This window comes from Argopecten irradians, chromosome 3 (genome assembly GCF_041381155.1).
Source record: "Argopecten irradians isolate NY chromosome 3, Ai_NY, whole genome shotgun sequence".
NCBI lineage: Eukaryota > Metazoa > Mollusca > Bivalvia > Pectinida > Pectinidae > Argopecten > Argopecten irradians.
In genome coordinates, this window is record NC_091136.1 from 28525976 (window position 1) to 28532836 (window position 6861).

A 6861-nucleotide genomic window follows, 5' to 3' on the forward strand; every position below is an offset into this window, starting at 1 on the left:
ATTATATTCATCCATGGAATATGTCATAGTAAAACATGTGTGTAACTTGGTGTATTTGTTATTACACTGTACTACTGGTAGTGTTCTTGATACTCCAGTGGTTATTATCACTGTCATTATATTCATCCATGGACTATGTCATAGTAAAACTGAAAGCAATTAAAAGAGAAACAATAGGCCCATTGGGGCCTGTATCACTCACCTGTTTCAGGCTAAGAACACAAGCTACCAACTTGAAGGCTTTAGAATTGAACTTAATGTATATATTTGTACAGACAGATTTTAAAGAATTTGCTATATTTCCCCTATAGGGCCCTGCCGCTGTAGCCCCTGGGCGAACAGCTCCGTTTATACAAAACTGGTTCCTCTTCACCCAAGGAAGCGTCTGACTGAATTAGAACTAAATCCCTTCATTCCTACAGAATAAGGATTTTAAAGAATTTTGCTTTATTTCCGCTATTGGGCCCCGCCCTCCAGGCCCCTGGGAGACCAGACCCACAGTTTATACAAAATTGGTTTCCCTTCACCCAAGGAAGTTTCAGACGAAATTAGAACTAAATCCCTTTTTTCCTATAGAAGAAGGATTTTAAAGAATTTGCTATATAGGCCCTGCTCCTCAGGCCCCTGGGGAACCAGACCTACCGTTTATACAAAATTGGTTCTCCTGCACCAAAGGAAGCTTTAGACTAATTAAGAACTAAATTCCTTAATTCCTACTAAAGAAGAATTTTAAAGAATTTGCTATATTTCCTCTGTAGGGCTCGACCCCTCAGGCCCCTGGGGGGCCAGGGTCACCGTTCGGTATACAAGATTCACCTAAGGAAGCTTCAGACCAAATCAGAACTAAATCCTTTCATTCCTATAGAAGAAGGATTTTATAGAATTTGCTATATTTCCCATAGTGGGCCACGCCCTTCAGTCCCCTGGGGGACCAGACCCATCGTTTATACAAAATTGGTTCTCCTTCACCCAAGGAAGTTTCAGACGAAATTAGAACTAAATCCCTTTTTTCCTATAGAAGAAGGATTTTAAAGAATTTGCTATATAGGCCCTGCTCCTCAGGCCCCTGGGGAACCAGACCTACCGTTTATACAAAATTGGTTCTCCTGCACCAAAGGAAGCTTTAGACTAATTAAGAACTAAATCCCTACTCCTACACAAGAATAATTTTAAAGAATTTACTATATTTCCCCTGTAGGGCCAGGCCCCTGGGGGTGGGGTCAAGGTCACTGTTTGGTATACAAGATTCACCTAAGGAAGCTTCAGACCAAATTAGAACTAAATCCTTTCATTCCTACAGAAGAAGAGGGTTTTTTAAGAATTTGCTTTATTTCCCTATTGGGCACTACCCCGAAGCCCCTGGGAGGACCAGACCCACCGTTTATATAAGATTGCGTAAGTTAAGTGACTACAAAGTTTGTTCAAATATATGACTTTGACCATCATTCAAGGTCACAGGAGTCGGATATCATAGGCTATAGAGGTCTAAAGACTTGATATTAGGCCTGTAACATGCTGAGATGCAAGACTAACAAGTTTGACCTTCGTCTATAGAAAAAATTCAAATAATATCTTTGGCCCATGATATTCCTCCTAAACTTCTTCAATACCTTTCTTCTGCTGAAATTTTAGTTGACATTGTAAGCACTAAGCAGGTCTCTTTTGAAAAATGGCCAATAATTCTTTAGCTTTTGAATAAATTTTACTCAAACTTGGTCAACTGTAACTGTTGTAACATGGATACTGTATACCTCATATAATTTCACACCTCATATGTTTACATCATAATGGTTACAATGAAAACATATGACGGGGAAACATTTGGTTGTCATGGTTTCAAAAAAGGGGAGGTGTATTACTTAGCCATATAATTGGCTTGCAATTCTAATTAGTAAACATTTGACAAAAGGCACATTTTGCAATATTCATTTCTATAATAAAAGTGTATAAATGAAAATAAAACATACTCATTGATTTGTCTTATGTATTAATTTATCAATTCTGTTACAAGCATGTAAAGGTTTAAAGTAAAAACATATATGCATGTCCATCATAATTTATATACCGTTAAATAAGTTAATTGTTTGAACAAAGGCTGCAGATAAAAAAAAGGACACTTCAATCTATGACTGGTTTACTTTTAATGATTCAACCTCTTCATTGAATCTCGTCACAAATTCTGCATCAAGGCAGTGTAGTTTTAGCATAAAGTCATTGCGTTGTTTGTCCGTCCAGCTATCAAACCATTGCGAGAAGAGTTTCATCTGGCACTGAAATATACTCGGAGGCTTGTCGTTACTCACATTTAATGAATGCATAGCATCAAATAGGGAGTCCACATTAGTTGGCACAGCACGTTCCACAAGCTCGCACATGAAATCTCCTTTCTGCATCATACTCCAATTTGTGAACCAACTAAGGACACATTCTGTTTCTTTATCATAATTGGAAAGAGACATATTGTCATAAATATGCCTCAAATATTAATCATCAGTAGTTGATAGATTTTACTTTGTCACCTGTGAGATTCAATAACATTGTTCATATTTTGGTACAACAGCGTCTATAATGTAAATTTCTATCAACAATTGGAGATCTTTTTGTAATCACTGACTTAGTCCCTCGATTTCAGAAGCATTGAAGATGTTTCCTGTGTGTTTCTGTGGTTCAGTCCAAGCTTTCTGGAGTTGTCATTGCTGGAACTGAGAAAAAATTCAAATGATATCTTTGGTCCCATGATATTCCTCCTTTTGTCAGCTTCTTCAATAACTTTCTTCTGCTGAAATTTTAGTTGACATTGTAAGCACTAAGCAGGTCTCTATACACAAGCTTGGAAAAATGGCCAATAATTCTTTTAGCTTTTGAATTAATGGTCCCAGCCCTCAAACTTGGTCAAGGGGTGTGTAACATGGATACTGTATACCTCATATAATTTTCACACCTCATATGTTTAAATTCATCATAATGGTTACAATGAAAACATATGACGGGGAAACATTTGGTTGTCATGGTTTCAAAAAAGGGGAGGTGTATTACTTAGCCATATAATTGGCTTGCAATTCTAATTAGTAAACATTTTTGACAAAAGGCACATTTTGCAATATTCATTTCTATAATAAAAGTGTATAAATGAAAATAAAAAATCATTCTCAATGATTTGTCTTATGTATTAATTTATCAATTCTGTTAAGTCTAAAGGCCATAGTTGATGTAAAGGTTTAAAGTAAAAACATCATATACTCTGTCCATCATTAATTTATTCCGTTAAAATAAGTTAATTGTTTGAACAAAGGCTGGGGTCAGATCAAAGAATGGGAAAACACACATCAATCTATGACTGGTTTACTTTTAATGATTCAAATCTTCATTGAAAGGCCATTGTCCTATTAAATTCTGCATCAACCCCCAGGGGCCTGTAGGGGTGAGCAAAAAGGGGTCAAATTGACAAAATCTTCAAAAATCTTCTTCTGAATCAAACCATTGCGAGAATCAGTTTCATCTGGCACTGAAATATAAAAGGTATTGAGGTCGTTACTCAATTTGAATTAATTACCCTGCATAGCATCCTGGGGAGGGAGTCCACATTAGTTTACAGCACGTTCCACATAGCTCGCAATGAAATCTCATTTTTGAGCATCATACTCCAATTTGTGAACCAACTAAGGACACATTCTGTTTCTTTATCATAATTGGAAAGAGACATATTGTCATAAATATGCCTCAAATATTAATCATCAGTAGTTGATAGATTTTACTTTGTCACCTGTGAGATTCAATAACATTGTTCATATTTTGGTACAGCGTCTATAATGTTAATATTCTATCAACAATTGAAGATCTTTTTGTAATCACTGACTTAGTCCCTCGTTTCAGAATTGAAAATGTTTCTTCATGTTTCTGTGGTTCAGGTCCAAGCTTTCTGGAAATTGCTGGAAAAAGAAGAACCCTGAGGGTCAATTGTGATAATTTACACACAAATTACAATGGGATAGGGATCAGCAACTTTCTATTTTTATCAATCAGTGGCAAAAACAGTTTAACATTATTTGGTCTATCATTGTAATAGGAAATGGTTTGAAAATATCAAAGTGATGGTTGATATGAATTTATCAGTATGAAATCTATCTTAAAGGCTCAGCATTGATATGAGGTCTTTTTAGGTGATACAAAAGGTTATAATTTAAAATTTTTTCCTGAAAGTAATCTAGGGCATCATATCCATATTGTCGGCAACCTCCAGGGTGCGTCGTCCGTCGTAAAAGGCTAAAAATTTCAAAGACTTCTTCTCTGAACCAAATTTGATGGAAAGAAACATTTAGAAAAGGTGAAATTTGATGGCTCTAAAAAGTTATAAAAATTCCCAGACCCAGTAGGGGTGGGGCCTACTAATTATTATATATTAAAAGTGTCTTTGTTTCAGGTCCTTTACGAACTCAGGTGATTATAATTATATTGTCCTGTCTCACGTTTCCAAACTGGGCCAAAATAATTTACTTTTTAGAAATTTTTTATAGGGAAAAACATTTTTTGAACCAAATTTGTTGAAATTATGCAGAAACCTTCCATATCCAAAAGTCACCAAAATTGTGAATTATATGGTCCCAGCCCCCCAGGGGCCCTGAGGGGTGGGGGCCAAAGGGGTCAAATAGACACAAAATCTTCATAATCTTCTCTCTGAAATCTTCCAGAAATTGGCAGGAATCAAATACTCTTCATAGGGATTGAAAGGTCTTGAGGTCCTTCACAAAAATTGTGAATTATCTGACCCTGGGTGCTCATGTTTTTTATTTCCCCCTGGGTGGGGGGGTCATGTTTAATATAGTTTCATATAGGGAAAACACATTTTTGAGCATTATTTTGGTCATTGTGTAATAGGGAAATGAGTTCAATCCTTTGTTAGAATTATTAGCCTGAGATAGTATTTTAACATCATATCATATGGTCCTGGTCGACCCACAGGGGCCAGAGTGTGGGGCCAAAAGTTAAACCGACTTATCTCATTTCCATTAGAACTGGATTTTTCCCGATATATGTACAAATTTTAATGTTCTGTTAGACTGAATTGTCCCTTTAAATACTCTGGAGAGTAAATTGAAAACTGAGCCTTGGATTTGCTCGTTGAATGATTGCGTTTACATGAATCATGGAGAGTACTAGTGATTACTCTGTGAGTACTCGGTAATATGTAATGGTTGTGTGTGAATTATTGCTGGAGTGATTGCTCTGAGAGTACTCGGTAAACGCGAGTGCTCGGTAGCAGAGAGTACACAGCGATTTTGAGTACTCGGTAGCTCCGTAGTGTTAGGCCTTACCGAAAGGTTCTTATTGATAATATTACATTGATTTTATCGTAGTCTTGTTATATATGTGCGGGTAGGGATTATCGAATCACCCCAGGTAGGGGAGACTACTCGTATAGGCTTAATGGTCACTCAGTATTTGTTGCTATATATAATCATAATAATTATTAAAGTTGTATGGTCTATCACTTTCGCTCTTTTTGTCATAGTGAAAACTGTTTAAGTGTTATACATATTTTTCTCCGTATGTCTGAGTTTTAAACTTTCTAATTTTACCACCTTTTATAAAGTTGCAGTACTGGAAGTATGTTAAATTATAAAAATAAAAAATCTTTTTAACGTGTACACGTGAAAAAAAGGCTCGAAAGAGGCCGAATCATTCCGAACTCTTCCGAACATTGTCGCGACAATATCGAAGTAACGTGAGAGTTGTGAAACCAAGAGAAATGTCAACAATTTTTCGTAAACAAACCATGTGGTCGACCTCTGCAGCAGACTGGATCTACAAAGAAATTAACGCTCGCACATTACAATATTTGATACACACAATATTGAATTACGGCAATGTGTGAATTAGATGTTTCAAATGCTCGCTCTGTGGACAGTACACCAGCACGATTTGCTCATATTAGCCAGAAGGAAAACGTAAACAAACACATATATATATGTCCGCTTACGCTAGTTACCTGGATCACCACGTGCAGGACGTGTGGTAGTCAGTCATGTGATACGATTCGGAATCCGACAAAACCGGTGATTGAAGGCGTTTTCTACCACAATAGTCAGTGTTATTCAACTCTCAAGGTATCAAATAAACGATGCAGCTGTTGATTAACAATTTGTTTACACCACACGTGGTATAAACTCTGTACGCGTTCTGATTGGCTGACACGGTGAACTTTGACCGAACAACGTCTTTCTGAGTGTCGTGCCATCATTTGTCAACGTCATCAATAATCGAGTGACGTCATGCTATGCTGTGATCGCCGCTTGACGCCAAAACTGCTGTTGGATAGCGTACTTATCCTCGTCGTATTTCTATCGGCTAAAAGCGGATATAATTGTGGTAGAAACAGGTCACACGACTCGTGGTTGTTGGATATGGAATTTATTCCACACTCATAAGTTATTTTTTAAAAGTTACAAAAGACACTCGCTAAAGCTTGTGTCTTTTGTAACTTTTAAAAAATAACTCACTCGTGTGGAATAAATTCCATATCCAACAGCCACTCGTTGTGTAACCTCTATTTATTAAAAAACCAGGAATATATAAAATTTTCTAACATGTCCTTGAATCCAGATTTTCTTTTAATATTCCACTAATAGATGCCTTCAGTTTTAATTCCCTGATTTGTTTACTTATAAGCAGTGCAGATAAAATCAGTATAGGCCTATATGTTTCTGATAAAATCAACTTATTTTAATATTACTATTAGCTAGAAAAGTATTCACTGTTATTTCACCAGTATGAAAATATTATTGTAATAAGTCTAAAATATAAATTAAATATAATGTCTTATCATAGATTTATATGTAGGCCTTGACAATGTTATCGATTCGT